The sequence below is a fragment of the Ailuropoda melanoleuca genome, chromosome 13, assembly GCF_002007445.2.
Source record: "Ailuropoda melanoleuca isolate Jingjing chromosome 13, ASM200744v2, whole genome shotgun sequence".
Taxonomy (NCBI): domain Eukaryota; kingdom Metazoa; phylum Chordata; class Mammalia; order Carnivora; family Ursidae; genus Ailuropoda; species Ailuropoda melanoleuca.
Genome location: NC_048230.1, coordinates 21,195,831 through 21,222,209, shown reverse-complemented (window position 1 = coordinate 21,222,209; position 26,379 = coordinate 21,195,831). Strand labels below are relative to the sequence as shown.

The 26,379-nt window shown below is 58.3% G+C and overlaps 1 long non-coding RNA gene across 2 annotated transcripts; it reads left to right on the top strand.

Moving 5' to 3' along the window:
• Positions 1–1,731: 1,731 nt before the first annotated feature.
• On the top strand, positions 1,732–24,856 carry LOC109490293. Of its 2 annotated transcripts, none has more exons than XR_002143605.2 (3): positions 1,732–1,873; positions 18,482–18,580; positions 24,737–24,856. It is a non-coding gene; the product is annotated as an uncharacterized LOC109490293 (long non-coding RNA). The 2 variants fall into 2 exon arrangements; XR_002143604.2 differs by lacking the exons at positions 18,482–18,580; positions 24,737–24,856 and adding exons at positions 6,206–6,295; positions 6,669–6,829.
• Positions 24,857–26,379: the final 1,523 nt, after the last annotated feature.

Below are 26,379 nucleotides of genomic sequence, written 5' to 3'. Positions count from 1 at the left end.
CTAGAGCTTCTCTTGCCCTCGGTCTCATTCAGTTTTGCAACAAAAACAGATGCCTTTGTTGGTGAGTTCTAAAACCTCTGTTGGTGAGTTTCAGGGTTCACAGGGCCCTCTGGGGTCATCTTTTCCAATCCCTTCTTTGTACAGATGGGGATAGTGATGCCCACAATGTGTGTGTGTCAGGGGTGGGGGGGGGCCTTTCCAGGGCCACCCAGTGCGTCTAGTGAGGGACCTGCGTGTCCAGGTCCATATCGTAACTGTGGAGTACTGGGTGGGGGCCTGGGAGCTGGGGTGGGGGGATGCCTGGAGTAAAGGGCTCCAGTCTTGGCCAAGGGAGCCAGTGGTCTTGTTGGGGCAGCAGGCCAAACACATCTAAACCCAGTCTGCCGTGGAAGGCCACATGTACCGCGGGGGCAATGTTCTGGGACAACGGTGGAGTGCACCTCCTGTGAGCTGGGACCTCTGGGAGAGGGGATCCTAGGGAAGCTGTAGGTTTGGCAGGGCTCAAAAAAATGGTGTGGCACTAAATCCATTAAGAATTCATTTTCAGGGGCGCCTGGGTGGCACAGTGGTTATGTGTCTGCCTTCGGCTCAGGGCGTGATCCCAGCATTCTGGGGCTCATCAGCTAGGAGCCTCCTTCTTCCTCTCCCACTCCCCCTGCTTGTGTTCCCTCTCTTGCTGGCTGTCTCTCTCTGTCAAATAAATAAATAAAATCTTAAAAAAAAAAAAAAGGAATTCATTTTCAGGGATGCCTGTGTGGCTCAGTTGTCTAAGCATCTGCCTTCGGCTCAGGTCATGATCCCAGGGTTCTGGGATCGAGCCCCGCATTGGGCTCCCTGCTCAGCGGGGAGCCTGCTTCTCCCTCTGCCTGCTGCTCCGCTGGTCCTGGTCCTGCTTGCTCTCTCTGTCAAATAAATAAATAAATCCTTTAAAAAAAAAGAATTCATTTTCAGTGGAAATCAAATGGCCTACAGTACTAGAAAGGTGAGATTATCACTGGGTGTCTGGAGCTGACATTGGTTGCTCAGCTGTCCTAGGGGGTCAGGGCATGGGGCTTCTGGTCTGCACATAATCCCGAGGCCTGTAAGTCTGTCGGGGCACAGCGCTAAGGGCTTTCTCTTAATTTTCATCAGCTGTGGGCCCAGGAACACGTGCTGCCCGCCAAGGACAAAGGTCAATTGGGAAGGGCCCCTGGAGAACATTGATTCCCCCTCCTCATTTTACCCTGGAGCAGACCGAGGCCCAGGGAGAAGTCACGTAATCTCCAATACAACCATTTTTTTCAACATTTCATTTCTTTCCAAGATACGTCTGAAACTTTGCATGTGAGCGAAGGCGCGCTTGGTATTCTGGGAGGGCATTGGCCTGAGCCGGGAATCCTCCAGAGGGCAGGGGATGCGCCTAGGTGGGTGCTCAGTGGAGTGGGCCTGGCTGGGCAGAGGTGGAGGGGTGGGGATCTACCCTGTTGTCCTCTGGTCAGGAAAGGGGCCCAGTGGCGGCCTCCACCTCAGGACCCTCCCCCACGGCCCGTTTGCCTGGAAAAGCCTGAGTGCTTTGGAAGGGCAGCCCACCACTGGGGAAGGGTGGGGTGTCCGGCAGCTCCCAGGGGCTGCAGGATGGGACCCATTTAGCCTCCGTAGTCATCTGACCCCCATGACTCAGGCCTGGCCCTGCCCATGGAGGGCAATGGGCCAGTCTGAGCTCATCACCACTGCCCGGAGCAGAAGTGGTAAACAAGTTCACCCTCTGCCTCCCGCCCATGAGAGGAAGCAGGAAAGAGGGTGAGGTGGGGGCCCCCAAACATTCCACCTGGCCCAAGCCATCTGCATAACACACGTCACAGTTGTCCATGGGACCTGTGCTGGGCTCTGACAGGTGGGTGACGTGTGGGGAAGTGTGTTCGCCTTCATGCATGTCCCCGGGGGAGCTTCGGCCAACCTTTTCTAGGGGCCAAGTTGGGAACCATTTCACCCCATCCCAGGTTTCTGGGGGCCATGAGTCGTAGGCTCGTGAGGCTGGGCTTGAGGGCTAGGGGTCCCATGCAGTAACACCTGGTTTGACCTGCCGGATCTCCGCCTCCCGGCCTTCAGGCCTCATGGCTCAGACCCATGTACTGGGGGGTCCCTGTGGCCTCTGGGAGTCTCTCAGAGGCTGCAGACAAATGTTCCTGGGCTATTGCTTTGGCCTGCCTGGGCTCGCGGCAGCGTGTGCGAGGGCCCCGGCCTCAGCACCTCCCCTCTCGCTGCGGGCCTCCGGCTCCTTCTGTCCTTCCACCTCACTCTCTCTCCTTCTGTCCTCCTCCCCTCCCTCCCTCCCTCCCTCCCTCAGGCCTTTCTCTGTCTTCCTCCTTTTCTTTTATACCCACTTTCCCCATCTTTCCTCCACCTCCCCTCTCAACCCAGTAAGCGGCACTGCTCTTGGGAGCCACCAGATGGCAGCAGCGCACCACACGTCCCATCCTTGCTGGGGGCTCCTGTCCCCCCCTCCCCACCCGCCCTTGCCGCCACACAGGGATGATTAACCACCCCTCACCCCTCACAACACCCACACCCTGCCCAGCGCTTTCCTGGGACTTTAAACATGGAAGAAAACAGGGCAGCAAAATACGGGCAGGGCCGGGGTGGGGGCCAGGAGCTCCCTGGAGCCGCTCTGGTATTGCAGGCAGGGTAACACCTCGCCTTTACTCCTGGAAACCGGGAGGACCTGGTGAGCATCCCCGCTTTACACACGAAGATGAGACCCAAAGAAATGAAGTCACTTGTCCAAGTTGGGACCCTTTTCTGCCTTCTCCTTTGTTCTATGTATCTTCGTGTTGGAGGACCCCTGTCTGCTCTCTGGGAGCCCCTAGGCTGATGGGGAAACACAGCCCTGTCCCAGGAACCACAGAATGGGGGAGACAGAGGTGCAGCCTTCTGGGGGCCCCTACTGGTGTGGAGCCAGGGCTAGGTGAAGGTAGTCGGGGCAGGCTTCCTGGAGGAGGCAGGGGCCAAGAGCAGGGGAAGGTAGGTTGAGTAAAGGCAATGCCTTCCATGGCAGCTCTCAGGCCAGGAGTGGCCCAGTGAACCTCATGTATGGGGAGCAGCTGGGGTGGGCTGCTGCAGTCCTGGAGGCAGGGGAGGGGACCATGTGGGCCCTAATTTGGGCCAAGCTCCTTTACTGGCCCATTGCCCTGCCCCACCCCCTCACTCCCTGTCCCACTGGGAGGCCAGCAGTGGGCTGGGGACAGGAGGCCCAGGGTGGGGTCCCTTCCCCAGGGCCCGAGCAGGATCCTGAGCCGGCTGTGGCAGTGCCCAGGAGCCAGAGAGGAGCCACCGCCCCCCACCCCCTTGGGCCCCTCTGTAATTAGGGCTATTTTTAGGCCCCTCTTCCTTCCTATTTCAGGCCTCTGGACTGGGCCGAGAGTGGGCTGTCCTGGGGCCGAGGGCTGGAGCCGCTAAACTGGGCCGTGGCGTGGGAGCTCCAGCCACAGTGCAGACCACAGCGGGGGCGGAGTCCTGGCGGGGGAGGGGAACCAGGACGTGGCCGGCAGGGGCAGGGCTGGGTGGGGGCGTAGCTTGGCTCCTCTGACCCCTCCCTAGGCCCCTCACTGCTCTGCCCCATGCTGGCGCATCCCTCTGTCCTGTTGCCCCCAGCCCCGCTGGTTCGAGGCGGTAAGCCCTGGGCCTGCATCTCTGTGTCTGTGTCGGACACTGTGTAAGCCCAGCGCCCGCGGGACTGTCACCCTAGGAGAGGTGCCCAAGTTGTCCATAATGATGGCCAGTGTTTCTCGAGTGCTTACTGCGCGCCAGGTACTGTCCCAGCACGTTACCTATATTAACTCATTTACTGTAGAAGCAACACTAGGAGAACAGTGCTATTTTATTCCTATTTTACAGACAGGAACACTGAGGTGCACAAGTAGCCCATTTTTCATGTACCAGGCTTGGTCTCATGTGGCCTGCTTTCAGCGAGCATCCTGGTCTCTCTGATGGGGTTTAAAGAGACGGGCCCTGAGAGACTCGGCTTTCTTCTTCATCTACTTGCGGGCTCCACACGGAGGGTCCCAGGGCTCCATCAGCCATGGCTCCTGCTGATGATGGGCCTGTCCATCGTCCGACAGTCCATGGCCTGTCCTGCAGGCGGAAGGGTGGGTCTTGCCCAGCTGGTTCCAGTTAGGCACAAGAAAGCTGGCGAGGGGTATATTTAGCCCTGGTTTCTGGAGGAGCCAGAGGCCTTTCATCCTTGGAGGGGCTAGCCACAGGGGGACTCAGCCTGCCAACGCTGGGCTCACGGGCTACGGGGCAGGCAGGCTTCGGCGCAGGGAGTGGGGTCAGGGAGGAGAAGGGGCACATCTCTGAGGCTGGGGGAAGAGGGACAGTGCCAGCCAGGGCAGCCGAGGCCTGGCTGCAATGCTCTGGATGTTTCTGGAGGCTCGAGGGCTTCTATGGGAAGTGTGGGAGGTATGGGATGGGAGGGCCGGCCAGGGTAGGTGGGCCGCCTGCCCCCTCCAGCCCAGGCCCAGCTGAGGCCTAACATGTCCATGGCATGGGGCTTATTATCAGGGCTTTGCCCTCGTCGGGGGGTGTGGGGGCCTCCTCTTAGTCAGGAGGGGTGGGCAGGGGACAGAGTTCAAGGACTAGGAAGGGGAGGTGGACTTTCTGTTCCCTCTAAGGAGACTGACGTGTTCGGGCACAGGTGTCTGGGGAAAGTGGGAGGGCTGGGGGGCAGGTACGTGTGTGCAAGAGAAAAAGAGGCTCACGGAGGGGCCGCCCCGTGGTGTGTTCAAGGGCGCGGGAGGCGCAGCCTGCTTGACTCAGTGCCATGTGCTCCTGGGCAGCCAGCAGTCACCGAGCACTGTGTGACGGGGCCGCTGGGCTGGGAGTCCGTGCCGTGGCGGTGCCTGTGGCGGGTTGGGGTGATGTGCAGAGCTGAGATGACCCATGGGTGACTGTGGCATTGCTCCACTGGGGGGGACCGGGATGGCCTGTCCTGATGTGGCTGGGGGCAGCTGATGGATACGGTGGTAGATGAGGGGCTGTGCGGTTTTGTGCGGCTGTGTCATGATCCCCCCAGATGTTGGTCTCTGTGTGTGTGACGGCAGAAACACGTGTGTGGAGGCAGTTTGGAACCCTGGTTCTGCGTGCGTTCATGCGTGTGTGTGTTTGTGCGTGTGTGTGTGCAGATTGTTATCCTGGTTGTGACTGGGCGTGTGGTTGTGCAACCCAGGTTAGCCCCCAGCCAGCTTTCCCCTGCAAACAAGGCCTGCTCCCGCTGAGGGTCATGCCCTGCTGTCCTTCCGGGGACCCCCACCCCAAAGCCACAGGCCCTCTGGGCCTGAGGGAGGGAACCCTACCGAGTTGTAAGCATCTGTCTCTCCCCTAATCCTCTCACCCCACTCCCTCCGACCATCCCCACAGACGGCAGGCTTCTACCTGCCCCAGGGCGGGAGGCAGGGGAGAGAAAGAGGAGCCTGCCCGCCTGCCCGCCGCCCCTCTGTGTCTCTGCGCTCAGACAAAGAGCTCACCCTGGTCTCTGTGGGCGTCTGGGAGACGCTGGGGGGATTAGCTGCCCGCGCCGCCCTCTCCCCACCTCGTGCCAGCCCACCCGGCTGGCACCAACACCTCAGAGCCCAGGGGCGGTGCCCTCACCGCAACCTCTCCAGCTCAGAGTGTCTGTGTGTGTGTGTGTGTGTGTGTGTCTCCTCCCCCAGAGCCCCGGCGGAAGCAGAGACGCAGCCCACGGAGAAGCAGGTCCTCCCGCTGTGGGTCAGGACTGGGTCTCCCCTTGGTTTCTACTTCCCCAGCCACCACGCAGGGGCCTACCAGACCTCTGTCCTTGTTGGCACCTCTGTGTCTTTGGTATCATTCTTGGCCCTTGCACCCCTCCCCCACTGCTGACTGCTGCTCACACCTTCCTGTCCTTTCCCTTTGCATTCCTGGGGAGGGCCTAATCAGGCCGGGTGAGCCTTGGGGCAGAGGGAGAAGGGAGTGGGCACCCCTGCTGTGTCAACTTTGGGTCGGATGGCAGGGGCTCAATGGAGGAGACTTTGGGAATGACTCCGTTGCTCATCGTGACTCTGGGGAGCTCCTGCGGCCTCTCTTCCGTCGGGGAGAATGAGAGTACAGCTAGAGTCATTGCCTCAAGTCTAACCTTTGCTTTGCACGGTGCAAAACCAGACCCGATTCTCAAAGTTCGGGCACGTTAACTCTGCTTGGATTTTCTCAACAGATAAGGCCGGGATTGCGTCTTCTTCCATTTCAGAGAAGTTTAGACCAAGGCTCTGAGAAGTGAAAGGAGTTCCCCCAACTCACACATCTGGTGAGCAACAGGGCCCGGATGGACCCCAGGGTCTTGGTCTGTGTCAGGAGGGCCCCTTCGGCCTTCGCGTGGCTGGGCCTCTGCCTCCTTGGTACCTTGTCCCTGCCACCCCCAAGAAGAGTCTGCTGTCTTGAGAAACCTGGGAATGGAAGCAGGCCAGCGGGAGCCGGGGGAGATGAGCGGGCCCCTCCCTGACTCACACCCCGTCCTTAAGCAATAGGGCTCCATTCCACGGACAGCTCTTGCCGTCCTTCCCGTGCTTCGGGGGCTGTTTGTGGAAACTCCCTTCCTCTCCCTGCCAAGTGGGTCAGGATCCACTTTGTCCTAAAGACCTCTCCATGTTAACGTTTTCTATGAAAATGTGATTCTGTAGGTTTAGTCCCCTCCTGCTGCAGGTGTCTCCTTGCATTCAGCCTTTGGTGGAGGCAGCGAGGCACGGGCCACCCCATCCATGGGAGCAGGCTGCCAGAAGGAAGCTTGATTTCCCAACGGCTGGAAAAGGCCATGGAGGCTGGGAGCTGGCTCCGCGCCTTGAAAATAAATCATAATCAATACATGTAGATGGACATATAGTGCTGAGCGGGCGGGTAAATACATAGAAGAGGTTGAATGACTGTGCAGGTGGGGGGGTGGCGGCTGCTTGGGTGGGCTGTGGGGGAGTGGATAGATGGGTAAGTGAGAGGCTGGGACGTGTGGCTGCGTAAGCGGGTGGTGTTTGAATGGATGGGTGGGTGAGTATTTAGGTAAATAGGTGCATGCGTGAATGGTTGAATGACAGATTGTAAGGTGGGTGGAGGATGGACGGATGGAAGGGTGGATGGACGGATGCGTCGATGTACGGAAGGATGGATGGATGGTAGGAAGGATGGAGATGGATGGGACAGGTGAATGGGTGTGTGAGTCGATTTGTGGTGGAGATCTTGGAGCCTGCAAGTGCCTTTAGAAGACCGGCTATACACAGGGAATGAATTTTCCACAACTATTTCGGTTTTGGTCAGCTCTCAATCATCTGGACTGATGGAGAGAAATCATGTCATGGAAAAATCTAGAAGATGCTGATTGGTCGCAACCTGGTTTACATCATATTAATGGGTGGGGGTGGGCAACTGGCTCTCACCTGTGAAGTCTGAGGGTCTGAGCATGTGTCACCCGTCAGTCACACAGTCAGATGTGGCATCTTGGGAGACCTGCTCTGACTTTTCTCTTGCTCTGCCAACATCTTCCTTCCTCCCATGCTGGGAAGGACAGCCTCTCCTCCCAGAGGGATCCAGAGTGCTGACAGCATTGGCATGATTCTCCTGCATCTCTCGGGCAGGCTCCCTCCTCCCCTAGAGTCAGGGAAAGGTGACCGGACTCTCTGAGGGTCTAGTGTTTCTTTCAAGTTTCCCCAAGATTAGTCCATATGGAGAGGCTCAGAATCACGGAGGTTAGCCTGGCATCTGACAAGCAGTGTGATGATTTTGGGAAATTGAGAGCAGCAAGGCTGCCCTAACAACAGAAGGGGGACACTGGCCAAAGCTCCCCGAGCTGCTCCCCGGAATGAGAGGGGGCAACCAGAAGCTGTAGCAAGACACAGAGCTCAGGGCACCTGGGTGGCTCAGTCGGTGAAGCATCTGTGCCTTCAGCCATGTCATGAGCTCAGGGTCCTGGGATGGAGCCTGTCGTTCTCGTCAGGGAAACTGCTTCTCCCTCTCCCTCTGCTTGTGCTCTCTCTCTCTTTCAAATAAATGAATAAAATCTTAAATTAAAAAAAAAGAAAAAAGAAGACATAGAGCTCAGATGCCAGGGATGGGGTGTGCTTGGCAGGGGGATGGATGGGGTGGGCTGTGGAATCATTTCTATGTCCCATCGCAGGTACCAGGCCTCTTCTGGGGGTGGGGAGGACTCTCTTTTGCCCCTTCTCTTAGAGGAAAATCTCCCCTGGGTGGAGGGGGGACTCTGCAAGGCCCTGATTCCCATGACAATTAAAGGAGCCTCACGCAGAGAACCTGCTGGAAGCCAGGCACCTTACATACATTCTCACAATTTCCTTCCAAGGGAGGGAGCATTTCCCTCCCTTTTACAGATGAGGAAACAGGCTCAGAAAGGTGGAAGAGTGTGCCCAGGATTACCTGTCTAGGAGGTCGTAAAATCAAGATTCCTTTTCAAGTTGGCCTGGCTTCTCTGCCTCATGCAGCCTGATTTCAGACACCACCTCCCCATCCTGGAGTCTCAGGTCCAGCTGTGGGGAATGGGTCCAAGGAGCAACAGCTTGAAGGACACGTCAGAGAGACATAGGGGGAGCCTCCAGAAGGACTTTCTCTCCCACTGGAGGTAGAACTCCAGAGTGGGCAGACGAAGAAAGGCAGAAAGACACGTTCTTTTGAGAAGGCCCCCTGTGGTGGTTCCAGCACAGCTAACTTGCTGGCCTGAGATGGGGGGGTGGCCAGAGGCAATCTGGAGACCCCCCCCTTGCAGCCTGAACAGGGTGGAATCCCCTGCCTGGGTGGGACTCCGGAGTCTTGAGAGTGAGGTTTTCTGGCTCAGAGGAAAAACAGATCATGCGGACTGATGCTGGACGGAAGCTGGGTGGTTTGGAGCCCATCTCCAGACCTCAAAAGTGGGTCTGGGGGATGCCAGGACCTATTTTCTGGGAGATGGACAGGGAGATGGTAGCTGCAGGAACTGTGAGGGAAGCCTCCCCCCTTCCCAAGCTGGGCAGTCCCTGGGGCCACAAGCCTGCCATGCTCCGGGGAATGCTGGGACGGCAGAGCGGGAGCCTGAGCTAAAGCTGGGGCCCGGCTGGGCCAGGGACCAGGGGTCTCAGACCCCTGGCCAGTTGAGCAACTGGGTGGAGGGCTGGGGGCTGGGGGCTGGAGCAGGAGCAGGGGAGGGTGGAGACGGGAGGTCCAGGTGGGCCTGAGCAGAGGGCAGCCCCTCCTGTGTCTCCCCTTGTCCCGTTGGCCTTCCTCCTCTCTCTTTGATGCTTCTCACCACAGACTTCAAACAGGCTGCCCCGCGCTTCCACCGACATCCATAATTAGAGCCTCTCGCTCACTCCCTTCCCTGCTCTGATCTGGCTCTGGCTCTCCTGCAGCCTTTCTCTCTCCACCCTCTCCCCTTTTCCCTCTTTCTCTTTCCCTCTTCTCCTGGTTCTCTGGCTCTCAGGGTCTAGACTGGTCCCCTGGCTTCTCCGGCTGCAGTTCTGCCCTCCCTCCCCTTCCGTCGGTCGCAGTCTCTTCTGTCTGTCTGACTCTCTGCTTGGCTTTTCTGTCTTCCTTGCTATATCTTTTCTCCGTAACTAGCAACCTCTCTCTATGTCTCTCCTTCCCCTCCTTCCTTCCTTTTGAAGTGATCTGCACCCCCTTCCCACGTGGAAGGCTGCCCTCGGCTGTGCCTCCCAGGGCTGAGACTGGCCCTGGGACAGGCCCGTGGGCTGCTGGCCTCCTTCCCGTGGGAGTCCTCTGGGCTCTCAGCACAGCCCCCCGGGGCCTCCCACTCCTCCCTGGACCTCCTTCAGGCCCTTCCCAGTTCTGATTTTTCTGGCCGGGTTGACCTCCCTCTCGCCTTTGTGACCCTACGACAGGTGATGCCTTGTTCATTCTCTTTCCTGGGAGAAGATTCAGACTCTCGCCAGGAGCCTCTCTGAGGCCTGGGAAATAGGGGATGAAGAACCCTACAAACCCCCCCTCCACAGCACTGGGGCTTGGACTGGACCTGGAGCCCTGCTGGGGCCCAGGCATCCCTAGCACTCTCTGCCAGTCAAGCATAGGGGATCCCCCCCTCCCTGACCAGAGAAGAGGCTCGCACCCTTCTGTGTCCCACCCCCAGGGCACCTTGTGTCCCAGACTCAGGCCCCCTTGGAGGGACTGGCCTTGAGAAGCAAGCCTTGCCCAGTGAGTGGTCTGGATGTGGACAGACCCCCTAGCGCAGAGAGAGCCGGCTGTGAGCCTTCCCTTGATGCTGCAGCTCTGGACTGGCCCCGACCTCCCTGGCCTCTGTCCCAAACACGCTGTGAGGGGGTGATTGTAAGAAGGATGTGACTAACCTCTAGGTTGGACACGATGTTTTCCAGCTAACAGTGCCCTTCCCTGGTCACGTGGGAGCCTCCTGACCTCCACCATGGGTGGGGAATGAGGTGAGCACATCCTTTTCACAGATGAGGACTCTGAGGACCAGGTATGCCCAGGCGCTCCCTTCAGGGCCCCTCCTAGAAGGCGAGGGCAAGCTGGCAGGGCTGGGGGCTCAGAGCCCCTTGGGAATCCAGGCTCCAGACCATGCGGGACAGGCGGGGCACATGGGCAGTTCTGGTCCATTCTAGATTCTAGGCAAAGATGGGTGCCCACTGGGTAGATGGGAGCTCACGAGTTGTGGAGCTATACAGGAACCCCAATACTGGGCCCTTCTGGACAGGCCCGAGGAAAGACCGTGCCTGGAGTGTGCTGGGGGGCGCGGCGATCAGGAACTTGATGGGCTGGGGGAGCACCCCCTCAGAGCTGGCCAGACCTTGGGCAGAGGGGGCTTGGTCTGGCAGCCCGAGGACGTGTGCGTGTGCGTGTGTGTGCGTGTGCACAGTAGTGAGGGTGTGCGTGATTATGTGTGCCTGCGTGAGTGACGGGTCCGCGCGGGCTTGGGTTACATGTGACTCTGTAGGCAGGTGCGCGAGCGGGTGTGCTGGTGTGAGTGAGGGTATGCAGTGGCGGGAGCCTCTCTCTGAGTGGGAATGAGGGAGAGGGACTGCGTCAGCCGCCGAGTCCCTCACGTGTATGACTGTGAGTACACGCACTGGCCGGGCTCTCGGATGGTGAGAGCACACGCACAGACACTAACATCGGCAGATGTGAGCAAACAGGTGTGAGCGTCTGTGCACGTGTGCGCATGTGCCAGGTTCTCTCCCATCTCGGGGATTAGCAGCACCGGGCCACCTGCCGCCTCCCTCCCCTTCCTCCTTTCTCCCCTCTCTGCTCAGCCACCCTTGGAGGACCAAGTGCCAGGCCCACTCTCCACTTCCAGAGGCACCCTGGGGACACGCTTTGCTCCCATTGCTGGCAGGAAGGGGGTCCTCCCAGCCCAGGTCGGGGTGGCTGGTTCAGGAAGGAGGGGTGCTATGGCCCCTATCTGAGGCCAGGGTGCAGAGGAGAGGAGGAAAGTGGCCTCCTGGCCTCCTTCTTCCCCACCATCCCCAGGCCCAGTGCGGGAATGGGAACGAGAGAGATTGTTCCTCGCCAGCGTCTGAGTCCTGAGTGTGTGTGACCGCGTGACCACATGAGGTCAGGGAGGTGGCTCCAGCCGCACGGGCCCTTGTCTCTCTGGGTCTCTGTTCCTCACTTGTGAAGGCCTCTCCTCCGGGTTCCAGCATCTGCCTCCCCAGTTCTCACCCTCTCCCCTACCCCAGGAACCCTGGCCTGTTTTCCCAGCTCTGCCAACTTGGCAGGACCTCTGGTCTGAGGTTCTTGGCTGGGGAGAAGCCTGGAAGAGTGAGGGAGGGTTTTTTATTCCTTCTTCTTCTTTTTGCCTTTAGAAATTGGGGATTTGGGCTGAGGTTGGCATGCTCACCCCAGACAGACTTGTCTGAGCACACCTCTGCTGCAGGGAGGGACAGGTCTTTCTGTCACCATGCCCCGAGGTGGGGGCCTTGGGCACGGAGGCAGAAAAGCACCATGGCCGCCAAGGGCACGCAGCCCGTGCTCTGGGGAGCCCCAGGATGGGGGGGAGGGGCAGCCCTGGCCTGGGGACCCCTCAGTTTGATGAGAGAGACGAGACACACTGGACACCTGGAGAGCTGGCTCCACATGGTGAAATAAGGACACAAGGAGGAGCCAGCCGGAGCCTGGAGGGCCACAGCGCTCCCAGGGCCGGGGCTCCAATAGCCACTCGGTTCTTTGGATGAATGAAAGGGAAAAAGGAAGGGAGGACACCAGAGATGGAGGGGCCAGGGGGACAGATGGAATTGAGCTGTGAGGCTCTGGGCAGCTTCCTGAAGGCCACCGGGATGCAGAGACTCTTCACCCTGAAACTCTGCATGCTGTGGTCACTGGCATATTCTGACCATTGGGGCCTCACCAGGACCCTGGCTCCAAGCCCTCTGGACTGTCCCTGCTTCATCCTCTCTTCTCCTTCTGCCTCAATCTCCCACTCATATTTTGGGGAGACTGTCTCTTCAGCATCCCAGAGGGCTGTGGAGGGGCTCCCTGCCTGCCCCTCCTTGGGAGAGATCACTCAGCTTTTGAGGAGGAAGCAGGGTCCTCAGCACCAGAGGGCGGTGTGGGAGGCCCCTCAGCCTGGGACCCCCACCTTCTCAACTTCTGGCTCGTTTCTCCCTCGCTCCCACTCCCTCCTGCCCTCCCCAGATCCAGGAGATCCTGAGCCTGTCTGAGGACACCTTCCCCATCCTCAGCTGAGGGAGGAGAGCAAGGGGGTGGTGATGGTGGAAAGAACCTCCAGGTCATCTCTGTGGGGGGAGGTGGGGTGGCGAGACTGCTGTGGGGAACTCTGGAGAATGGAGCCCCTAAGTTATCTGGGACCCACCAATTCCCAGGTAGCCTGCTTGGCTGCAACCTCAAAAACGAAGTTCAGAGAACCCCAGAGTTGAGTGGGCGAGTGGGTGGAAGTAGGCTCCAGGCCACTCCCTCCTGGATGGTTCCAGCGCTGTGAACCTGCTCTGCCTTTCTGTGCCCTGCTCTCTGCCCTGGGGGAATCCGATGGGGGGGGTAGCGGGTGGGTTCTGAGACCTGAGACTAGTTTTCCGCCATCACCTGGGGGAACAGGGGGTGGGGAACATATATCCCCATCTGACTATTTCCAGCTTCAGGGAAGAGGAAGTGGTGGGTGTGACCAAGGATAGAAGGATCTAGAATTAAATCCTGATGGCAGATGGGCCCATTACTTCCTTTCTAGAAGGTCAAGATTTTGGAGGGCTGAGAGTGGGCTGGCCCTTCGCCAAACACTTGAGTTTGTGAGCACTTTACAGTTTACACATTCACGCATCTGATTTCATTGGGGGGGTGGGGAGTCCTGAGACAGGCAGAGCGGGGAGCGGGCTTGTTTCCCCTACTTTGCAAGTGAGGAAGCTGAGGAGTAGGGCGCTGGAAGTTCAGGAAGAGTGCCAGGTGCTGGGGTCAGGGGCCCCTCTTTCCCACTCTGCCTTATTATTTATCACAGTCAGGAAATCATTCGGTTTGGTCCTTAGAGCCAGGAAAACCTTGGGTCGCTTGTGGGCGTGCTGTGTGTCTGCCTCCGACCAGGGGGAGAGGTTGGGCTCACCTCAGGCTGAGTCCAGACCCCTCCCCACCCCAACACGGCTATAGTCTCCCAAGTGCTGGGCGTCCGTTCCCCCCACCCCCCGCCGCAGCCTGGGCACTCAGGCTCCCTTCTGGGGAAGGGGGGCCCTCTCTCCAGGGGCTGTGCCTGGCAGCCCCAGCCAGCATCTTGCAGCCCTGGGGTTGTTGGGGCTGGCAGGAGACAGGGCCACCCCTCCATGTGCGGGTGGGAGATGCGAGTGGGAGCCGTTTGATCTGGTGCCGTCTTCCCCAGAGCCCATGCCAGCACGGCCCCCTGCTGATGGCTGGCCAGGCCACTCTGGAGCACATTTCTCTCTGGGGGACAGCCCCCCCTCCACCCGCCCCCCCAACAACCTAGACACCTCAACTGACCATCTCAGGACCCCCAGTCTTCCCCCGTCCTGCTGTGCAGCGAGCCAGCTCCCACTAGCGCCAGGCAACAGCAAGTACATCACCCAGTGACCACCTCGAGTCCGCCAGAGACTAGATGTCCTTATGCACCATTTTAGGGGATGAGGAGCTGAGGCCCAGGAAGATAGAGTGACTCACCCAAGGTCACACGCTCAGCAGCCGGCAGAGCTGGGGTCCAGTCTATCAGGCTCCAAGGCAGCGGGAATGCTACGGAAGGAGCTCAGAACTTGGGAAGGACTTTGAATGCTTCACTGAGGCGCCTCAACTTGATTTTGTAGGTGTAGATTTTCCTGTTTTTATTTATTTATTTTTATTTTTAAAAGATTTTATTTATTTGACATAGAGAGAGACAGCCAGCGAGAGAGGGAACACAAGCAGGGGGAGTGGGAGAGGAAGAAGCAGGCTCCCAGCAGAGGAACCTGATGAGGGGCTCGATCCCAGAACGCCGGGATCACGCCCTGAGCCGAAGGCAGACGCTTAACGACTGAGCCACCCAGGTGCCCCTAGATTTTCCTGTTTTTAAACAGGAAATTACACAGCAAGAGCAGAGAGCCAGACTGCCTGGGTCCAAATCTTGCCCTGAACACCTAGCTGTATGACCTTGGGCAAGTTACTTAACCTCTCTGTGCCTCATTTTTTCATCTGCACGATGTGAATGGCAATAGTGCCTAGGCTTGCTGGGAGGATTAGGTGAGTTAATGCGCCTAAGGCGCTCGGGTCAGAGGGCAGAGCAAAGCACACACGAAGCCCTTTATACCTGCATTAGTACTGGTGGCTTCTGAGTGGACCCTCCCTTTCTTACCGCCTTCCCCCACCGCCCTCACCATCCCCTTTGTGGAATGGAGACGCTGCCTGGAGTGAGGAACTGAGCCTGCGACCTGCCGACCTGCCGTGGGCAGAGACCCCATGTGCCCTGCAGGCTGCCCAAAGCGCCCGCTCTTATCTTGCTGTGGCTGGCGGGTGCCTGGTGGGCACGAAGTATGTGCATTTGAGTCAGGTGCGGGGAGGGAGGGCAAAATGGAAAAGTCTGAAGTGACCCGAAATAGCCTTCCTAATGACTAGATGTGGCTCAGGTCGCGGAAGAGGCACGAAGGGGATGCCTCCTTGTCTGGGCTGTAGGGGTAGAGAGGGTCTTCAGGCGCTGGGTGAGGGGGAGATGGGGAGGGCTTCTGCCAGGAGGCCGGGAGTAGCTGGGCGGAGAGGGAGGGAGGAGTAGGCTAGGGGGCGATGGGGGAGGCTGGGAGGGGATTGAAACCCACCCCTGGGCGGGAGGTTGAGGGCAGGCCTGCTGGCAGAGGAGGCCCGCCAGACAGAAAGGTGGAGACAGCGGCCACCGCCCAGGTGGGGAGATAAGTGTCTGGAGAGGTTCCCAAGCCACCCACACACTGTGTCCCCTAATCCCTGCTCACTCCTTCAGAGCCTGTGGCCTCCCCAGAGCTCCGTGGCTCCCGGTCTGCGCCCTCTCCTCTCTCAGGAGCCCAACCCCTCCACCCTGGGCTGGAGCCAGGAGTGGGGCTGTGGACAAGGGGCAGACAGAGCCCCCAGAACACAGGATGGTCCCCTGCGGGACCTGGCTGGAGGGGTGTCCCAAGGCCCGAGAGGCACATGGCCTTTCCTGACGATGGCAGGGGGCAGTAGGCTGAGGGGGCGGCGTGGGACTTCAGCTGGAGGACAAGGGGCTGTCTCTCAGTGGCAATTAAGAGAAGAGCAACTTGTCCCTTTCCTCCCCTCCCCCCTCTCTCCTTCTCTTTATTCTTTTTCTAGCATGGAGTACTTGGCTGGCATGTAGTAGGCATTCAGTAATTATTCAAATTCATAAACAGAGCTAGAGGATGTGGATTCTAGGGTTTCTGCTGATGACCTGACGCCAAGATCCAGCGACTTGGGCTGTGAGGACAGACGTCGGGGCAGGAACTGGCGCTAGGGTTGGCGGTGGGGAGGGGGGCGGAGTGAGACAAGACGTAGAGGGGAACTCTAGCATGAGACCCAGCAGGGATGGGTCTGTAGCCCGAATCTTTTCTCATCAGCTGGGATCGGGCGGAGGAAAGCGAGGGAAATGGGTGAGGGACTGGAATGTGGCCGGAGATATGAATGACAACATTCTTTTATTTTTAAATTAATCTTCACAAAAAATTCAAACAGATAAATAATTGGACATAAAATTCCAACTCTGTCCCTTGAATGACGTTCCCATTCTTCAGCTGTGGGAGCACCGCCATCACAATTTCTGCTGTATGGGAGCCTCAAATTTAAAGTTGACTAATTCGATACCAGCCCACTTTTATTTTTAAGTAGGCTCCACACCCAGCATGGAGCCCGACGGGGGGCTTGAACTCAGACCCTGAGATCCAAGACCTGAGCTGAGATCAAGACTCGGATGCCGAACCACCCAGACGTCCCACATCAACCCACTTTTTAAAGCTCCACCGCTTACTGGCTGTGCGACTTGGGCAAGTCCCTTGACTTCTCGGTGCTCCTGTTTCCTCATCTGTGAAGGGGGTGTAATAATAGCACTTCCCTCATCGGGTTATTGGGAGGGTCCTGTTCGTAACTGTAAATCGGCTAGAAGTGGGCCTGATGCATGGAAAGTGCGGCCTCCTCACCTTGGCCTTGCCCGAGCTCCTCTGCAGAGAGACGTCATGGCTGCGTGTAGCATACCCCAGTCTGCTGTTGGGAACAACACGGCTCTGTGGGATGTGGGATGTAGGACGTCACTGTTCCCGAGAGGCCCCGGTGCAGGGGGGACATCTGTGCTGGGAATCTTCCCGGGGAGTGTCTGCTCCCGAATCCCAGAGATCCCGTGCTCTGCCCCAGCCGAGCCCCTCGTTTTCGCCTGCTGCCTTTCCTGAACCTGGGAGGAAAGGGAGCCGGGCACTGAGCAATGGGAACAGGATAATTCTGAGGCCTGGGCATGTTGCCTTCAGTTTACCCTCTGGGCGCCTCCTGCCTCCCATGTGATGGGCTGTAGGACTTTCATTTGCCTGTGTTTGAGGTTAACCGCCTTCCTTAATGAGGCTGGGGATGGAGAGGGCAGGTGGGGAGAAGCCCCTGAAGGTGCAAGGGGTGTGATGGCCTCTCTCTCAGAGGAGGCTGGGGAGGCGGGGGGTGGGGGCTGTGTGTGGGGAAGGAGGTGTCTGCCAGCGCACCACCTCCTCGGCCTGGAGGATCCAGGGGAGGCCATCCCGAATGCCATGCGATGGGGAGAGGAGAAGGCCCTAACGCGCTTCCCTCTACCGGCCAGAAAGCTGGAATTGTAGCAGGAGCATTCAGGGGAAGACTTCCCAGGGGACCCAGAGTGGGTAGAGAGGCTGATGGGGGATGCAGAGTGTGTGGGGGCATAGCTGCATCGGTCGGACCCGGGCGGCAATCGAGATGACCAGTCATGCAGTGAGTCCTCTGGCTTTGCTGTGGCTTCAGGGCAAGATGGCGGCTTCAGGGCAGGATGGTGGGGTGGCCTTCCTCCACCTGCCACTCAATGTCTACAGCCCAGGTCTGCAGGAGCTCCGGTCTCCACGTGCAAGTCTCCATGTCCTGGGTGTGCGTGTGTGTGCATGTGTGTGTCTGTGTGTGTGAAAGAAGAGAGAGCTGCTTCCTTCATCAGACTAGGGGCTCCCATGGCAGTGTTGTAACTCCCCGATAAATTGGGGGCTCCCGGAGGGCAGAGGTAATGCTGCCTCAGGACTCCGTTCCTGCCTCCAGGCCCTGAGCCCCCACCCCACCCCACCACACCCCCTTGGTCTTCTGTGTTCTCTCTGCCCACTCTCCTTTCTCCGCTCTCTCCCTCCCTCCTGTGCACACGCACCACCAGGAGACTCCCTTTGAAGTCTTGCTGAGTCCTGTTGTTCTTATGACAGAGTAAACAGGCAGGGCTGAGCCAGGGGCTGGAGCCCTGGTAATGAGGCTTTTCCGGGGGGAGGGGGCCTGAGTGGGGCTCCCATCAGATAAGGCAGTCTCTTGCTGCCTCTCTATTTGCTATTCTGATGAGGGACGCAGCTGAGAGACAGGTGGGTCCAGGCCTGGCTGGGTGCGGGGCACCTGCCTACCCACCCTGCCAGAGGTGGGCCATGTGGCCATATGACCTCCAGGGTCCCATGAAGTCCTGTGTCCAAGAAAGGCTTCAGACCGTGCCTCACACCTCCAACCGAAGACGGGGACCCGTGGTTGCCTCTCTCACCCGGAGCAGAGCCTTCGCCAAGCTGGTAGAGAAAGGATTTGGGTCAGATGTCAGGAGGAACTTCCCAGGTCATAGGAGTGCACGTTACCCGTGCCAGGTCCAGGCCTGCAGTGGGGCAGAGTTAGGGGAGGAATCTCCTGTGCCTGGCTTTGAAGGGCCAGCCTGCTGCCGTGGCCCTGGGAGCACCGGGTAGGGGGGTGGGCAGCAGACAGGAGAGGGAAGAAGGATGCCCGGGAATGAGCACCGAAAGCACTAGAGGCTCATATGAGGCTCCGATAGACACAAAAGAAATACGATGGGTCTTCTTCTGGCTCATTTTCCTCTTCCACGCATAATTCTCAGGTCACATGAAAGTGTTGGGGAGAGAAAGGCCAGCAGTGGGGTCAGCTGAGGCCTGCATTCTTCCACGATGATGGGGAGAAGGGCACAGTCCAGCTCCGGGTGAGTTGTACCAGTAAACATGGAAACCTAAAGGCCATACTATTAGTGCCTCAGAAGGGGTCACTGGGCCTCTCAGGCAGGCTCCTGCCTCGACTGACAGCACCACTGTCCTACCAGGAGGCTGCCTCCCAAGTCACATTCTCCCGGCCCGACTCCTACCATCTCCATGAGCTTTCAGAGCCATCTTGGGAAAGGGCACTCTGCTCAGAGCAGCCCTCAGTTTCCCCATCCTTGACGAGAAAAGAAGAATTATAGCATCTCTCTCATTGGGAGAATGGAGGAGATGATTCCTGCAAAGCCCTTCACACGGAGTCTGGCACTCGCTGGGCTCTGGTGATTTCTTCAAAGACCGCTTTCAAATTCTCATCTTCACAGCTCTCCTCCTGGAAGTTCTTCCTGTCATCTGGCCTCTATTCCTCCTCTGATCATAACAAAGTATCACCTTTCCAGCCTCTGCAGGGAGCAGGGTAGGTGGGTAGGTTGGTCCCTTCTGGCCTCAGTTTCTCCCTTCTTAAATGTTGCCTCCCCACTTCTTCCCCTCCCCACCCCCCAAGCCTGCATGGTGAGATAATGTCTAAGAGATACTTGGAGTTACTTGGAGGAAGAGGCCAGACAGTGAGTGACCAGAGGTGATTATCTGGCGTGACTAAAGCAGTGGTTTCCCTCCCCCCAGCCCGGGCAGAAGGGAGGGGGACATCTGAGGTCATGCTCTAGGAGGAACTTCCCAAGAAAGGCTAGAGCTGGGGAAGCCTAACTTGGGGTGGGGGGAGAAAGGGAAAGAGGAAGGGGGCTGAGAACTCAGCTTCAGGTGCATTTTCACGGGGAAAAAAAAGCTACCTCCAATAAGTCATCCCATTTAGCAGCCGCTTTGAGGGGCGCCTGGGTAGCTCAGTCTTTAAGTGTCTGCGTTCAGCTCAGGGCGTGATCCCAGGGTCCTGAGATCGAGCCCCACATCGGGCTCCTCCGCTGGGAGCCTGCTTCTTCCTCTCCCACTCCCCCTGCTTGTGTTCCCTCTCTCGCTGGCTGTCTCTATCTCTGTCAAATAAATACATAAAATCTTTAAAAAAAAAAATAGAAGGCACTTTGAGGCAGGGGGCTGGCTAAAATGCCTCCTCCCCCGCGGCCCCTGGCCCCGGCATTTCAGTCCCATTCTCCCTTTGAACAGCCATCCTGTCTCCAGCTCAGCCTGCCTCCTCTGTGGACACTGTCATCTACCCTTGCCCTTGACCCCTGCCCTTCTTCCCTCCATCTCTCAGCCTGGACCTAGCTCTCTCCTAGCGCCATCTCCCCATTGCAAGCCTGCCCTGGGGTCCCCAACAGCAGCAGCCCTTGTCCCTTGAGCTGGGGCGCTCCCTGTGGGTGGAAGGCCCGCTCTCCGCCTCTCTCTCTCTGTCCTCCGCCTACAGGCCCTCTGCCCACTCCGCCCCCAGAGTCCTGCAGAGAAATGGGTAGCTGCCTGCTGCGGGTGGGACTGGGTGGCTGGACTCCCCTCAGGCTCCCCTGGCCTCCTCTCCAGGGACCGAGCCAGTTTGGGGAGAGCATGCAGTTCCCACTCAGGCCTCTGGGTGCTGCCCGACAGCTGTGCTTGGTCCCTCCCCTCCAGGGCCCTGGCACCTGGCAGGTACTGACCTTCCCTCCACCCCTCTTCCTGCCCCCCAACAGGGGCTGCAGTCATTTAGAAAGGAGAAGCGGCTGCTACTACTGAATATTTTCACTCCCATCACCCCCTTCGCTCCCGGTTATCAGTCGTGCCTGCTCCCATTCTGCACATGGGGAAGCTGAGGCATAGCAAGTCCCCCACCCTCGGCTTGCCCCAGCTCTCATAGAAGGGGGCAGAATCCCGACAAAGACTTGGAAAGACAAGCATGAGCCTGGGGGCAGGGGTAAGCTCAGTGCCCATGTGTGGGAAGCAGAGACTCTGGCTTGCTCTGGTCTCCCTCGGTGGCACAAGGGGACGATGCAAAAGGAGGGCCTGCCATGGGGGATGGAGTCTGAGCGGGGTGGCAAGGCTGGCCTTCAGGTCCAGCCTTCGCTGCAGTCTCGTGGCAGGAGCGAGGGTGAAGCTGCTCAGTGCTTCCCTTGTATCAGTTAGACTGTCTATGCACAGGTGTGCCAGGGACGTCTCCGTCACGGACGTTTGGACAGCTAAGGCTGGTGTTGGGTGAGGGACCTCTGTTCCCCGAGCTCAGAGGCAGGGTCTCTGCTTTCTCTCTGCCCCTGATGGTCCCATGCAGGGCCTGTCCAGGGGATGGGTGAGGGAGGGAGGGAGGGACAGAGGAGGGGGCCCTGCCCTCACAGAGGTGGAAGGAAATGGAAAGAGGGGAGCCCTGAGAGACGGCCTGACCTCCAGGGAGTTGCTTCATGGAGGGGGATTCTTCCTCCCCTCCTCCCCCATTGGACCCCCCACTCCGGCCCCCCACGCGCACCCAGCACTGTCTGGGCAGGGCTTGAGGGGGTGACAGCAGCTCTGAGGGTGGGGCCGAGACTGTTCTGCACGGGATGGTGTCAGCATGAGTGGGCCCCTGTTTGCTGAGTTGAGCGGCTGTGGGTTTGAGTGACTTCGTGTGTGTGTGTGTGTGTGTGACCTACCTCAGCTGGAGTTCTTCCTAGGCTTCTTTACTCTAGGAGGCCCTCTGACCCACCGAAACACTCCCCTGAGACGCAGGGGTCCCATCTCCCTCCCCAGACCCGGTGTGTCTGCTGTGATGGGGCCTGTTGCTTTGTACAGGGACCGCCCAGGCCTGGCCTCCCACACTATGCCGGAGCCCCTGGGGCAAAGATCAGACTCCTTCTCTAAACCCTCTGCCTGGGCTGGAGCAGGTGACCTGTGAGTCTCCGTGGAGTTCAGACTCAGGATGGGAGGGGCAGGCCTCTCCCTGATGTGAGAAAGGTGTCTCCGGAAGGAAGCCATCACCTCTACTCCACCGCCTAGGGGCAGGCAAGACCCTCTTTCCTGCCCGCCACCCCCCCCAAGACATGGTTATTAAAAAAATTTTTTTCATCTAAGAAATAACAAAAGTGCTACATACTTGTTCTAAAATTTGAACAATGCAGAAGTCAGGAGACTAGAAGAGCTGCTCCCCAAGCCCATCCCCCCATCGGGTAACTGTGGTTCCTGTTGGGGTGCTTCCTCCCTGACCTTTCTACACATTAAACCTTTTCTTTTCAACACAGATGGGACTTTACTAACAAATAGTCCTTCAACTTGATCACCAGCGTTCCCACGCGCATGCTCGGAGCTATCCCACATCTGAGGGCTCCAGAGGACCCCTGCGTGCGCTCAGTCTAACTTGGCTAACGTCTCTCATGAGGGGCATCTAGACAGAACCCGATTTTTCATCATCACAGTAACGCTGAACAAAGATGTGTGTCCGAGAACCTCCCTATTAATGGGAGCGCGCTTGGGTAGGACCGAGTCCGTGCTCAGAACTGGGTGTGTGCATGCCTCCTTCTGAGAAATACAGCCCGAGAGACACACAGGTTCGCCACCATCTCTAGATGAGGGCGTCCTGCCTTCCCCCTTGGTGATATGATCTTGGGGTGGGTCTGCCCGTTTGGGAAGTCCTTCCTCAAGTCTGACCCAAATCCCTGCTGCTGTGTTTGGAACCGCTGAGCTGTTCCTTACCCAGATCCCCAGGGCAGGGTGACGCACCGCGGGCTGGGTGGTCTAGGGGAGGCTGCCCTCTCCCCGTAGAGTGGCGTGTGCATATTGGGGGGTGGTAGGAGAACCTTCCTCTCCTCTCCTTGTTGGAAGCTTCTTGCAGAAAAGAGGAGAAAGTTCTCCTGGGGGGACCCCTGAAGCTCTGGGTGATCATTGCTGGGTTATGGATCAGATGCGAGCTGGAACTGGCAGTCCCAGAGGGCACCTTCCTGCCTCCTAGATCTTAATGTCTGGGAAGTGCTTGGACGTCCTGTCAAGGCTAGCCATTTCAAAGCGCTTCCCAGATACATACAAAGGCTTCTCTCAGGAGCAGGGGGCTGTCCAGTCCATAGTGGGAAGCCAGGTGGAGGTAGAGCTCGGGAGAAGCCTGTCCCTCTTTCTCTAGCTACCAGTGGCATTAGCTCCTGCCCGGACTCTGGCCCTCCCCACCCCCCACTTTTGGGTCAGCCTGTGGAAGACTGGGGAAGCCTCCTGTATGTGTGTGTCTGTCTCCACGCTCACCCAGCAGTCCAGAATACCTGGGTCTTTGGGGTGAAGAGGGTCAGAGGGGTCAGCGTTAACCCTTTGTGTGTTGACCCGAGCCACAGAGCTGTGGGTTGTCAGCCAAAAACCAGCCTGTGGTGCAACGAAAGGCAGAACTTTCCGAGCAACCCTGGGTTTCTTCCAGAGGCTGGTGCTGATTTCCTCTTCCTCTCTGCACTCGCCCAGCCAACCCTGACTGCACAGCCGGGCGCCGAGACCCCAGTGGCATGTCTGCTCTGTGTGTGTGTGTGTGTGTGTGTGTGTGTGTGTGTCCTGGAACAGACAAGAGACAAAGCCCACACAATGTGATAAGTGCTTTGACTGGAGAAGTAGCAGCAGGAGAAATGGAGGGTGAGAGACTCACTCACTGATGCGGTTACCTCAATTACCCCTAATTGACCCTGCTCTTGGCGCTGTAAGCAGCCAGGGGAAGTCCCAGGCACAAGGGGCAAAGCCCTAGGTGGTTTTCGCCAGGAGCCAGAAGGCTGGGTTCGAACTCAGGGCTGTCTGACTGCGAATTTCCGCCCCCTCCCATCACAGACAACAGTGCTGGTTGGAGGGGGTCAGGCCTAGGACTTGGCACATGGATGAGCGAACGGCCGAATGAATGCTGCACGGCCTGGCTTGCAAGTGTCGATTTCATGCGTGGTCCACCCGAGCACATCTCAGTAGGAAACCAGACTACAGGGCTGGGGGCCCTTCACCTCCCTGAGGTCCAGCACCTTCCTGGGCAGTGCCCGCGAGGAGGCAGAGAGAAGGCTGGTTTTTCCTGAGAGCTGGGGGTGGGAAGGCTGTGCAAGGATGCCTGTGGGTCCCCAGGGGACATTAAGAGGTCATGGTGTCCCTCCTCTGGCCTCCATAGCAGCCCTCACTCCTCTTTTGCCCCTCAGACAGGTGGGTAGGACCTCTTCTGAAATGACCAGCCTCTGGCACAGAGCCTGACTTAGTGGGTTTGCAATAACCATCATCAAGCAGATGTCATATGAAAAGAACAGAGACGTTGGGGAAGGGTCTGTGTTATGTAGGCCGCTTGTCTCAGGGAAGCCCCCCCCGCCCCGCCCCCAGTCCCACTGTTTTCTCTGGGGCTACAGAAGGGTTGAAGGCTTCTGCCCACCTGGTTTGAGCCCCGCAAACAGCACTCTTTAGGAACTGCTGGTCTTTGCAGAAATTCTTAATCTTCAGAATCTTGGATGGGCTTGAGGGTGGGGACATTGGCAGGGAAAGCAGTATAAAATGCAGGTTCCTGGGTCTGGTGAATTTCAATGCAGAGACTGTGGGAATCTGCATTTGGAACAGGACTCCCCTGATTCTGATCCATGCCCTACCTTTTGAAAAACAAAAGCTCAGTGCCTATCTCCTTGAATGCTGGGAAATGACCTTGAGCAGAAACCTAGTCTTTTTCTCTTCAAAAGGGGCCGTTTTTTATTTCTAGGGGACAAAATCTGTGGAGCCATGGAAGCCTCAGGGGCCTGGGCTTGGTCCGTTAGAGCCCCTCCCACACTGGCTGAGACCTACTGTGTGCCAGCACAAGCACCACGGCAGGCCCGGGAGGCATGGGTGCAGGAGGCATGGGTGCGGGGCTAGCAGCCCAGAAAATCGGGAGGGACCCAGGTAACAGAGTGAGGTCATTCTGAGAGCAGAGCTGGGCTTGACAAGTCCCTGTGGGACTTTTGGGACTTAAGAAGCTTACCTCTGGCCACCAGGGGTCCTTCTTTGGGTCTACACTAAATCTCTCTTGCTGCAAAGGATAATCTAATAGAGGTCATGCTAGGGGCTGGAGGTTTTCTTAGGTCGAACACAGCCTAGGGCCACAGGAGGGAAGCAGGAGGGATCCTTGAGGATAGTGGGACAGACCCCATCCTATGCAGCCACCCACCCCTGCCCCCAGTAAGAAAGGGGGGGATGGCAAGGGGGCAGTCACATCCTAGGGCTGCACTTCCTGGATTCAAGCCACTCTCTCCGTTTCTCCTTAGAGAACACCTCACTCCTCCCTGACAATCATCCAATTCATCCCTTGGAGAGGCTCTTCTTGATGTCTGACTGCAAGCTTTCCTGCTTACAAGCAAGCCGTCTTCCCTTTCAGGCTGAGAGAAATAAAGAGACCTAACTCCCATTCTCCTCCTGCTTCTGAAGTCTATTAAAAATGCCCCTGACCAGCAAGTCCAGCCTTACTGGCTGGAGAGGCTCCTGGTGTGTTCCTACCCCACTCCTCCTCTCCTGTGCTTTCTCCTGCCTTCTCTCCTCTGGGACTCCCCTCCCATTCCCATCCTGTGTGGAATGTGGGGAACCACCAGTTCCTGCCGACACCCTCTCCTCCTCGAAATCCAGGATGGTGGCGGTGGAGGGGGGAGTGGGCAGGAAGACCAGTTTTTCCAGCCCTGAGACCAGCCTACCCCTGGGGGCTCTTCCAAGCCCAGTAGGATGGCAACCGGGCCTCCCCGGAATGTGGCGGATCCGGCTCTTGCCGCTGAGACAGAGGGAGGTTGGAGGTAGCCAGAGTCCAGGGCCAGCGAGAGACATCCCCTCCCACTCAGGCCAGGAACCTGGGCCAGTGGCTTCCCTCCCACCTCCAGTCCTCTCCCCTACTCAGCCAGAGAGCCCACTTAACCTGGCCAGGCCACCACTCCTTTCCTTGCCCCTGGTCAAGGGAGGTCCTCCACTTGGCTCAGTCTGCCCTCCCACATATCCTTCTCCAGCCAAGGGCCCCCTCCTCCCCCTCCCTTTTTGTCCAGCCTGACATCTGCCTTTACAGGCCCTTCTGGGATTGAGGAAGGCACTGCCCCCTCCAGACTGGAGGTGCCCCAGGCTCAGGGACCCTGACTTTGGCAGGACCTGGCAGAGTCAGTGCCCGGGAAATGTACCCACGTGCCTGCCCGACTGCTGAACTCAGTGCATGGGGACAAATACGTCTGCCAGAGGCAGGGAGGGACGGGCCGGTGCCCACCGCTGAGGACATGGCTCATCAGCACCCAGCCTGATCCTGCCAGTGTGAGGGAAAAGCCAGAGTGAGGAGCCCTCCCCACCCCTCCTCTTGCTCCTCTCACCTCTCCATCCACTACCTCCTCCTGGGCCCCCAGCATCAGCCCAGCATCCTCCACTCCTCCTGAAACCCCCTTGTTCCCTGCTGTCTCTGGCTCAGGATACACAGAGCCTCTTCCCTCTGCTTATTGCCACGGCTCCTGGGAGCTCTCTCCTCCATGAAATCCTCCTGGAACTCCACTGGCTGAGACCCTTCCTCTGCAGCTCTTTCTCTCTCAGTGAGTCTTCACCATAAGTGCTCCCCACCACCCCCCAGCCGACCATTCCTGCCTCTGCCTGGGGGCTTGGAGTCCCCTCTGGTAGGTGGCTGGGTCAGTCCAAATCCTGGGGGCTACCTTGGGGTGAGCTGCAGTGGGAAGAGCAGGTGCAGGGGCAAACGCTGATTTACACAAGGCCAGGAGCCACTCTGTTTGCAAAGGTCCAGTCTGGTCCACAGCAGATGTATTCTCCACATGTGGTCTCCCCAGCTAGAGTAACAGTAATATTCCTCACAAAGACACCTGCCGTTTATTGAGCACCGACCATATGCCAGGCTCTGTGCTAAGAACTTTACATGGCTTTCCATTTAATCCTCGCA